The sequence below is a fragment of the Macrosteles quadrilineatus genome, unplaced genomic scaffold (assembly GCF_028750875.1).
Source record: "Macrosteles quadrilineatus isolate MER2022 unplaced genomic scaffold, UCM_ALF_1.0 Scaffold_1__1_contigs__length_201487025, whole genome shotgun sequence".
In the NCBI taxonomy this organism is placed as follows: Eukaryota; Metazoa; Arthropoda; class Insecta; order Hemiptera; family Cicadellidae; genus Macrosteles; species Macrosteles quadrilineatus.
Genome location: NW_026542594.1, coordinates 2642948 through 2655223, shown reverse-complemented (window position 1 = coordinate 2655223; position 12276 = coordinate 2642948). Strand labels below are relative to the sequence as shown.

The following is a 12276-nucleotide window of genomic DNA, read 5'->3' as shown; positions in this document are numbered from 1 at the left end:
TCTTTTTATAATGTAGAAGTACACCGATTGCAGGAAACGATGATGTCTGAAATTTCAATGTATCAAGAAAAGACAATTAGTTTTTCATTAGGCCTAATGTAATGCACAACTCTTTCTTTCTTAAGGAATATCTAAAAATGTTTATTTTCATACCCATTGATTATGTAACCTGAACAGGTGACTCAAGCAGTTTTAAAATAATGATTGTTCTGTGGAACTTTTGATTGTTTCAAACAGTTTTGCTTATCAAAAAACCTCAAGTAATTAATATATAAAAAAATTATAGTCACTAAAAATCATGAAATAATTTTTTTTGTAAAAAATACAACCGACTTCAAACGCTCTAAAAAGAATGAAATAATTTCAATAAGGTAAACTTTTGTATTAGGCAAGCTCACGTATTTCAAGTCGGCGCGGCTCAAACTGCAGTATGATTGAAATTAAATATTGTGTGTGTATTTTGAAAATCAATAAATTGTAGCTGAATAACATAAATATATAAAAACATACTGAACTGTTTTGTTTATATATTAAAGGAAATATTTTCTTGTGTTTTATGTTTACTTCAGAATAAATGCATTATGAAAATAACACACACAAATGTTCTATATGAATAGGAAAATAATTTAGTTTGATATTATGATAGGGAAAAGAAGCTAGTTTGGTATTAAAACGTTACTTTTCCATGTTAGAAACATTTAAATGCGTTATAATCTTTTTAAAGATGCTCGTTAATACCAATATAATATGCCGATCTCTGATTACGGTAATAAAATAACACTTAACGCATAACTATGAAAAAGACATGCAGATTAACAACTTTAGTTATAGATAGTCACCTGCAATATGGACACCCTCTTTCAATTTTGTATAAAAAATCATCATAGAGCCGCGCCGACTAAAAATACGTGAGCTTGCCTAATACAAAAGTTTACCTTATTGAAATTATTTCATTCTTTTTAGAGCGTTTGAAGTCGGTTGTATTTTTTACAAAAATAAATTATAGTTCCCACAAACTGTCTTACACAAGGATTTATACTATTTATAGCACACAAATAACAGTTTAAGTTGTTAATAAATCCTGTATGCTGAAATTGTTCACCCCAATATTTGTAAACTTGAAGATGGCTCGACCACAAGCTGAAATGCCTCCTCAGCGCTACCTGGTAGAGAAAGCAGGGCTTTGATAAGCAAAGAAGGTCAACACGTTGTTGCTGATGGGTGTGGTCGCTGACCGAATTGTGTTACCAATACCAACACATAACTGTGGGGATGTCGCAACAGCCCAGCACGGAGGTACTGCGCCAGACGCCAGACCCACCATGTGACGTGATTGCTTTGTAGCTTACTGCATGGAATCTGGAATCATTTACGTTTCAATACTGTATCTATATGAACCAGCTGTAGCCCTTTATATTTTTACTAAAAGAACGTAGTTGCATGAGCCATTCATGGAATCTACTGTTTAAATTATATTTTTGCTGTTAATATTTTATTTGTTTATTTATTTATTGGCTTGGTTTAAAAGAAATAGTTAAGAGTACCCAACAGAAATCAGTAATAATTGACAGAAACACACTTGTCGGTGACTAATTTCAATTACGTGCTGCATACTAGAATGGAATGTCTAGTTATATTTAAGGGAGTATGTTTTATTTATGCTTATATGCATCCAACATACTCCCTTAGTACATTTCTCATCCTTATGGAACAGCTGAAGCAAATTTTATTATTAGTTCTGTCCAGTGCACTGTAGAGGTCGTGTGTTGTTTAAAATGGGCTTTTTTGTTATTTCAGTCAAAACCTCGTTTAACCAAATAATATGATCTAGTCCTAAAAATAACTCGTCCCCTAGTTATATAACCAAACAGTAAAAAAAAATAATGAAAAATCTATAATAATAGAATCAAAATGTCGTTGACACTACCGATCAGTGTCACCGGACATGAACTAGAAACGCAAGCTTTCTACAAGCTTCAAAATGTCTACCTGTGTTGGTTAGTCTATGGTCTAACTACGTAGTTATAATATATACATCGATGGCTGGGAACACTGTCAAGTGAATAGCCTGGAATATAAGGAAAAGTGCCCTGGCTCGGCTCCCATTGGCTACTAAGGTTAAGGTACCAGTTTTATATTTTTGTACTTTATTTAAATGAAACATTATGCTAAATTATAGATACCCTCCAGAGCACGTCGCCAGTGTTGTAATAAACATGAACGTCCTCATATCGTTCCTAGACAGCGACGTACCTAGAGTACACATTTACTGTACAGAGGAGTGGCTTACACTGCTCCAAGATCAGGTAAAAATACATGTAGTGGTATATTTTTCAACTACAATAGCGACAAAGTATGTTTTATCAAAATTTTTTCATACGTTTTGAATAATCTTGCATTTACAAGTAAAAGGAAAATTTACTAATATTGAGAAACATTTTAAGTTGCAAAGAATACAACTATTATTTACTGAAGTTTATTGGGAATCTGAGGTTGTAAAAATCGGACGTGACTAACCGATAAGTTCGGTTGAGTGTAATTGTAAAGCAAATCACACGTGAGGTAGAGAGCATACAGTATTACAGAACGAGCACAGTTCCACACTCGACCAGCATAACCACTTACGGTTGTTTTATTCCTTTAATGAGAGCTTTGTTCCCATTTAAATGCTCCAGTCCTTCCACGAACGCTTTTAAAGCAGCATTTCATTTCAACTATGTAGAACAATTACAATTACTGAGTTAGCATATTGTGAACAGCTTAAGTTACCTTAGCCATATGTAATTTTCTATCGAAATTTTTATGAATTCCAGTATAAATGCGAAGCGGTATTTTTTTAGTAAAGATTCCTTTGAAAATATTGGATACATTACAATGCAATCTTAAACACAGCTAACTTACAAATCGTAGCTTTATACTAAGAAATGTTGTTGAAAGATTCAGTTAGGTCTCTGCATCATGAAAAGGTTCATACGTTATTTATATACACTGAAATATCAACTAAAAACCCAAAAGTTGTCAGTTTTGACAATACGATCAGATTTTCTGTACATTTAAACATTTTATTTCACATCTAAAAGATAAAAGTTATACACTTAATTAGAGTATTGCACAATAATTATTAAAAAATTTTCAGTAGATTAATTAGTTGAGACACAGTTAAGATATCGGCTGTAAAGTCTAAGTCTATAGACCTACTGTAGCTTTATCAGTTGGTTGATAATAATTTAGGTTTAAATTATTTCTCCATTTTTATGATATTCGATTCACACTAAGGCGGGACCGGGGACAGCTACCATACATAGAATAAATATTGGACTTATACAAGTTAAACTTATCATGATAAACTTCCGTCTGTTTTGTGTTTGAAAACTTTCTGTAACTCTTAATACAATGTCACTCTAACAAACAAATAGTCGATATATACACTACACAGCAATGTGTTTATGACTAACTGAGTTGGGTTCAGTGTAGAACAGTAAGAAAGTCTTATCCATTAATATGTAAATGTTAACTATTGTAGAAAAATTGCATAGTAAAATAAGTCGGTATCCTATAAATCTTTTAATTCCAATGATTAAAAATAACCCTTTTTGTTTCGCAAATATTGCAAATGATTAAGTTTAAATAGCCATACAGGATAATCACTGGTTATCATTGGAAGTCAAGAGGACGGTTGAGAGTCACTGATTTCTTCAAAACTTTGATTATGCTGTATTTTGCAAACACTTAAGTTATTGAATACAGTTAATGATACCAAATGGTTGCAGTAAACTGCACAACTCGCGTGTCTACGCGCAATAACCAATATCACCAGAAGTGGCTGGCGAGGCCAAACAATAACGTGGTGAATGCGGAAAATGAATCACAGTTCTGTAGAAACTATGCTGTTTGATAAAAAAACGTGGTTTTTCATATGAGGTGGTAAAACCATCATAAGAAAATTTGTGTAAATAGTATTACGCGACAATTGTGAGGGATCTGTGGCGTTCACAGAAAATGAATTGAGCTTTGATATATCGTAACTTATATTTTTATCGTAACTTGCAATAACTTATTTACCATATAGGCTAATGAAGCAACAATAATATGTATAATTATATGAATGCGGATATTCTGTATCCACAGCAAACTTCACAATGTTACCTCAGGTAATGGTTAATTGACTGACTGATTGATACAGGATGGAAAAAGTCCCAGCACAGTCAAATAAAAAAAATAAAGTAAAAATAGAGCTACCAAACTTGTATCAAACTTACTGGCCATAAAAAAACATTAAAAAATATTCAGCCATGCGTTGCCCCCTCAAGGGGACGGCCCGCAATACAGTGACACGACGACACGACTTATTGCAACTGACATTGTTTTAATAAATCAAACTACGTTGATGTAAAAAGTTGATATTAACTCTATTGACAATCCAGATTATATAGAGGTTATTTAGAGAGAGTATCATATGTAATGGTATACATATTTATTCGTAATAGATTATATTTTTAAGTGTACTTTGTTACACGCATATAGCGTAACAGTGGAACATGTTGGGTGGCCACAACACTGTAGCGATCGCCAATACAGTAAAACACTGTAGTCACTCGGTCAACCGGCCACTTAGGCCTACCACTATCCCACAATAAATTGTGCAACGGACGACCAATAACACAATATGACATTTGTTGTGATTTATTATATGTTAATTTGTAAGTACTGTAGTGTGTAGGCCTACTGTCTTGTGTTGCGGAATGTAGCCTACTTTTAAGAATTTTAATATGAAATGGCGTGTTTATTGATTTCCTAGAATTATTATGAGATTGAAATTAAATTTGAAAAATACGAAATCATCGCCAATTTCAAAACATATAATTGGATATCGTCTGGCCTACAACACATATCAATCAGTGAGGTGTTCAAGAAGGGGGGGGGGGTTGTTAGAGATGGCGAGGAGCCAAGAGTCTGTGGGGGAGGTGGGGGTGGGTAAGACGATGCCGATGGCATGGGAGAGGATTTATTGCTTTCTTTACTGAATTTTTTACCAACTGTAGTAATCTACCGCAGAGAAAATCCATTAACTCTTTCGATAAACAGGTTTGAGATCCACAACTTCTTTCATGGAATACATCTTGAAAATAACTAACATTGAATGGTCGTCATTAATATGTTTAAGTACCAATTAATTGTCAATTACATATTCTAATTTAACATTTTGAAGGTCATATAACTCTCTTGCTGGTTAGTCGCTATGACGTCCTGACTTTGGTCTTACAGTAAGGAGGATACCATTAACTCACTTTTCCATAGACTCATTATTTATTTTCACAAATTCTTTTTAGGGACCATTTAAACGGAATGTGCTTGCACTGAAAAAAGGCTAATCGCCATAGCGGGTACTATTTAAATTTCAGAGAAATACATTTTACATTTGACTCGCCAAACCAAAAATTGATATCGCATGGATATAAATGGCTGTCGATTCTCAATCATTTCACATTTAGCAGCTGCGATGTCTGATGTGTGAACGGTCCACCACAGACTGTGGTATCCAACAAAGCCATTCATGTCTATATATTTAACATGCATACATTAATGAAACTTAACTTGTATTTTTAATTATTTTATATTGTCTTATACCATTGACTATACTGGATAGTCAAAGCTTATACTCAATAAATATTAGTCTATAGTAAGTTTTAAGAACTTAGGATGTTTTAACGCTAATTAGATTGAAGTGTTCATGATAAAAATAAAAAGTAGTATGAGTAAATTCAATGCTTTGCAGTGCTAGGCTTTGGTAGTGTTTGGCTAAATGATTAATTACTAAAATAGTCAGGTTGTTTCACGTACAGTAGTTACTTTGGTTATGTAACAAATTAGCCAGCAGAATATACGGATTTTAAACTTACATAAGGCACAGAAGTAAGACATACAAGTTTAACAATATTGGAAAACAAAAATGCTTAATTTTACGCAGTGACATGTGTGATATAAAACTTTCAAGCCAAAATCGGTAACGAAAAAAAGTAAAAATGTATGAACTCTTCAAAAGTATTTAATTTGTTAAATAAGTTACATAGACACTAGTTGTTTGAAACCAAAGGCGTTATTGTTATTTCACAGAATCTATCGATGTGATAATTTATTGTGACGACCGTTGTAATAATTTATTTTTGTAAAAAAATACAATCGACTTCAAACGCTCTAAAAAGAATGAAATAATTTCAATAAAGTAAACTTTTGTATTAGGCAAGCTCACGTATTTTAAGTCGGCACGGCTCTATGATGATTTTTGATACAAAATTGAGAGAGGGTGTCCATATTGCAGGTGACTATCTATAACTAAAGGTGTTAATCTGCATGTCTTTTTCATAGCTATGCGTTAAGTGTTATTTTATTACCGTAATCAGAGATCGGCATTATAGTGGTATTAACGAGTATCTTTAAAAAGATTATAACCATTGACTATACACCTCTACTATATATCTCTAGTAGAGGTGTATAGTCAATGTTATAACGCATTTATTTAAATGTTTCTAACTTGGAAAAGTAACGTTTTAATACTAAACTAGCTTCTTTTCCCTATCATAATATCAAACTAAATTATTTTCCTATTCATATAGAACATTAGTGTGTGTTATTTTGATAATGCATTTATTCTGAAGTAAACATAAAATACAAGAAAATATTTCCTTTAATATATAAACAAAACAGTTCAGTGTGTTTTTTATATATTTATGTTATCCAGCTACAATTTATTTATTTTCAAAATACACACACAATATTTAATTTCAATCATATTTGCAGTTTGAGCCGCGCCGACTTGAAATACGTGAGCTTGCCTAATACAAAAGTTTACTTTATTGAAATTATTTCATTCTTTTTAGAGCGTTTGAAGTCGGTTGTATTTTTTTACAAAAATAAATTATTTCATGATTTTTAGTGAGTGTATAATTTTTTATATATTAATTACTTGAGGATTTTTGATGAGCAAAACTGTTTGAAACTATCAAAAGTTCCACAGAACAATCATTATTTTAAAACTGCTTGAGTCACCTGTTCAGGTTACATAATCAATGGGTATAAAAATAAACATCTTTAGATATTCCTTAAGAAAGAAAAAGTTGTCCATTACATTAGGCCTAATGAAAAACTAATTGTCTTTTCTAGATACATTGAAATGCCAGACATCATCGTTTCCTGCAATCAGTGTACTTCTACATTATAAAAAGAAATACAGTAACGTCTCAAGCCTTTTGGAACAATATGAAAGTTATTCCTCAGCTACCATCACTAAAAAATCTCTCAAAAGTGGAAAATTGGTCGTTAACACCATAGTACCTTTCGTATAGTACCTTTGGAAAATATTATATGAAAGATTGATTCAGCTAAAAGTGGTTAAAAGTCATGTAGGGGGTTTTGTTTGCTCAAGATATAGCCTAGTCGAAATTGCAAATCATCTTCCTCTAGGACTTTCCGAAGCAGGCATAATAGTATTGATATGTTATAGTAACTGGGTAGAGAATATTAATAAACATTCCACATCTGCAAATGCATGTTTAGTAATTAAAATATTTAACACTTTTAAGACAATTGACGATTATGCACTGTCACACTTCTTAGGTCGTGTAAGGAATAATTGCATTTGATTTATATTTAGACCTGTTTTACGAATGCTTTGGTTTTCACAATACACCTTTATTTGTCAATATCATACAGCTATTCACTGAAACATATTTGCTTTTGTAAGTCAGAATATTCAATACTAAAAGCAGAATTACTGTATACACAAATCAGGTCAAACGTTAAAATACATTTTTTATAGTAACCAAAACAAAATGCATTTTTTTCTCAATGTAATTCATTTAGGCTCCATGGCAAGAAATAGTTTATTGATCAATATGAAGCAACTGTTTCATGAGGAATTGTCTGTAGCTTCATTTAAATGGTTTCAACTAACAGCTGTAGGAATGTTATTATTATTTATTGCCTTCTCTGCACAAATGTAAACAATCTGCAAAAATGTAAACAAAATAAATGTTGAATATTTAAGGTTTTCAGAATTTTTCACCGAAACAAATATTATACTTAAACATAATATATAAGGTACCAAATAGAAACTCTCCTGGTTATTTTGGTAGTGGAACCACACTGATCGGTAAAAGAATCACAGTGAAATTGGTGAACATACATAGAAAAAAAAAAACATCGCCACAAACAAATTGAGAACCTCCTCCTTTTGTTGGTAGTGGGGAAGTCGGTTAAAAAAATAAACTCACTGTTTCCTGCATGCTTACAAATAAAAGTAAATAAAAGAAACGTCTTATAACACTTTAACACTTATAACATATATTTACACTTATACTGTTACTCACAGGTAACTAAATAATACAGATAAAAATATACAAACAAGATGGTAAGTGGTGCTTTTTATATTGCGAATTTTTTGTATAGGAATATACCATCAGAGATTTGAGATCTACAGGTATCTCTTCCAGTTTATAAACGTTCGGTAAGCAGTTGGCTGTCGGAGATTGGGCTCGATCAGTCTGAGACACTTATCGGTTCAGTATACAATACCTAACAATAATTATACACAAGTACACCAAACAATATTTAGCGTACATATATCAGTAACTGCAACTCCATTCACTCGACTACCTTTTATTTAGCATTAACTGTTCCTGTAGCTGTCTCATAGCTTAGTTGTAAATAGTATTTTGATTAATTTAGTTTAAATTTTTAAGAATATTTCTAATTTGTAATAGAGCTCGTCCCGCGCACAGGTCTTACACGGCCTATGCGGGACTATTGTTCGTATTTTGTATATGTATATATTGTAAAAAATTTTGGAAATAAAGCAGATTTTGATTTGATTTGATTTGGTGATCGATTTCGATTGGACACTCCAATCATCATCAGACCCAATAGGCGAATGACGACTTTTTTGTAGGTCTATACAGTATTTACCGTCTTGTGAGTAACAGTATAAGCGTAAATATATGTTATAAGTGTTATAAGACTTATCTTTTATTTACTTTCCGTAAATTTAATAACAAGTACAATGCTGATCAAGAAGTCATTTACATATAAAAATCCACTAGCAAATACTACCCAGTTTCTGCATATAGTAATTACATTTCAGAGTTCTTTCAGTATCTATAAAAGATAATTACATATAATAATAACATAAACAGTTCGGCGTGTTGTAAATAAGTATATGGAGTCACGAATACTATAAAAATACTTTTGTAGTATTCGTGTATGGAGTTAAGTACCAAATTTATTATTCCGGTATATTTTGCTTTACCATTAAACAATATAATGTTAGGTCCACCACAAGAACTTTGAAGGCACGTGGATGAAGCTCTATATGAATTTCTTAGCACTCATACGGACGTTCTGTTTAAAATTCCATTAAAATTCATTCAGTAGTTTTCAAGAAATCATGTTTGTAAATTTATATTCTTCCGTTACACGATAAAGTTTATAGTTAAAATGAATGCAGTCAAAGATACATTTCACTCAATAGACTGGTTTGCGTGGTGCCTGGACATTGCTTGGGTTTTATAAGTGAATGTTCTTATTATTTTTCTAAATATACAAAAATATATAAAACGGAACAAAAATGTTTCCCAATAAATGCATGGAATCAATATTTAATCATGACTCTTTACAGACAAGATCGTGGTTGTGCCTACGGCTGGACAGAGGTTCAACAATACGGCGAATATCACCACTGTTGCACTACAGTAGTACTGCGACACTATTGTAACAAAGCATGTCTGTAGTATTGTAATACTCTGTCTAGTGTTGGCACACTGTAATACCAATTCGTGTAAGACACTGACTTGATTAAAAAACTAGAAACAAATATGCTGTACAATGCTATTGATTTTTAAGCGTGTTAACATTTGACACTTTTCCTTCCTGTGTGTAAAACAGTAGAGTACCTGTAGCATTATGTTTTAAAATGTTGTATGCTATACATTAAAAACTCGATTTTCTATTTTTATTCAGAAAACTAAATACGATTTTATTTTTATTGGTAAATACAAATGTTTGGTTATAATGTTAATGTATACCTATTGATAAATGTTTTGGTGTACAGTCACAACTCACATAGAGGTCATAATCTATGTTTTGTTGACAGAAGAGAAAAAAATCCAAACTTGAAGCTATTTAGAATTTTGAGTCTCTTGCCTTACAAATTGGTCCAAAATAAAGCCGTAACAATAGAGATAGGAGTTTTACGACACAAGTAAGTCTCAAAAGTTACTCGGATGTGCTCAATATTGAAACAATGATCTTAACTAATACATGACGCTCCGGTGAAAACTGAGATTTTGAAGGTATAGTACTAGAAAAACGAGTCCTTGGAAGTTTCAGCATGCAAGTTGTACACTTTCAAATCATATAGACGATTGTATGGCTGTCTATGAACTGTAGAACTATTGTGTGACATCGATTCAAACATTAAAACATTGTGAAATTGAAACTGATAGAATCCATTTGGCCTACATTGTGATTAAAAAAGAAACACTCCAGACTTGATGAGTGGGTTTGAGGCCAGTGGACCTTGCTGCATTGCCGTATTTACCTCCGGAGTACCTAAGATAATTAGTCAACGTCAAACGTCTCTTATCAAACAAAATTTCTGGAGGCGCCGGGTATCGATCCCGGTACCTCTCACATGCTAAGCGAGCGCTCTACCATCTGAGCTACGCCCCCAGTTGATGCATGATAAATGCCAAATTACACTAAAGCCACACCCATACCAAACACTCCAAGAGAGGATTAACTAAAAAAAAAAATGCGAGTTTATTAATCAATTTTAGCCCAAAACCAACCGTTTTTAAAGTTGCATTTATTTAAGTGAAACTAATCCCCTTGAGGTTAAATTCGTAAAAAAACGTAGTCATTTTTTATGATTATAAATAAACATAAAATTCATTAACAATTAAGACTACTATAATAAAACTATAGTAATACCCTCTTGCAGCAGAAAATAAAACTCATGTGAGTGTCGCCAAAGGTTGCCGACATTATGTTCATGTTTAAGTTAAGGAGTAGAAAGTTAGTAGAACGAGACGCTTGCTCTAGACAGCTACTAATTAGTTTATGACGTCTGGTGATTATAAGCTGGTTTACGTTTAGGAATAGTCTTCATTATACCTTTTAACACAGCTTTGTTGAAAATATACAAATGGAAACCAACTATGAGGACTGAACTATAATTCATTGATTATATAAATAAAAGTATTCGAGACTTGATGTTGCTACAGAAATAAGATGTGTACCTCGTTCGCAACGGGAAAATAAGAAGGGATAGATAATATTGTGCTGTACTGTATATGTCTGACAGTCACAGTAAATCATCGCCACGTATACTGGCGCTAACACACCAGCACCAGCTCTTAGAACATGTAACTGTTCAATACTGTACACGTGTGTTTGTTTTAGGGTAACACTACACCTTACACAAAAGAGTGAATAGGTTTAAACACGAAATACTTGTTTTTTACAAGAGCTAATGATTAAGTTTACTTTTATTTGTTCTACAACCGACCCCAATTGATTGAGTGTGCTTACTTGATGGTAAACTAAGCCCATTAAAATCATATCTAGTTAGGCGAAAACGTAAATACCTTACGTTGGTTTATAACTCTATCGATGTACGTGACCGCTGGAGGTTAGTTGAAGTGCATACCAAGGCATGCGGCTAAAGTCTGCAACAACAATGCAACAGTCTCCGCCCGCTTTGCAAGTTATTTTTAAGCGATTTTAGACCATTTCAAGCAACAATAAAATATTACATAGCTCCAAAAGTGTCTTTTTTATCAATTATCTATCTAGGATGGCTTAGAATTTCACACCTTTTTACTGTCTTTAAAATTCACATAAAACACCCAAACTATTTATATCAGCTGTGGTGAAAGTCAACGTACTTGTTTATAAACTTATCAGCAGATTTTATTGTAGCCTGAAAATGTTATGTTTATTCTATGTAGTCAGTCCCTCTAACTTTTTACACTCACTTTTAAAGTGTACACTCAGTGTAAATGTTAAAGTAACTGACTACATTGAATGAACATTGACATTAACATTAACAGGCTACAATTAAATCAGCTGATAAACAAATATCCGACGACCGACACGAATTCTGAAACACTCTGTATAGTGAGAAACAGAAAACAATACGGAAGTCCAATTTAACATGTGCTGCTGTAATTGTTATGTGTTGCTACAATGTTGACTCTTCAAATTTGGTGAGAAAATTACAAG

The 12276-nt window shown here is 32.5% G+C and overlaps 1 non-coding gene across 1 annotated transcript; it reads right to left on the bottom strand.

The window, feature by feature from the left end:
• Nucleotides 1–10649: 10649 nt before the first annotated feature.
• Trnaa-agc (transfer RNA alanine (anticodon AGC)) lies at nt 10650–10722 on the bottom strand. The gene has a single exon. It is a non-coding gene; the product is annotated as a tRNA-Ala (tRNA).
• Nucleotides 10723–12276: the final 1554 nt, after the last annotated feature.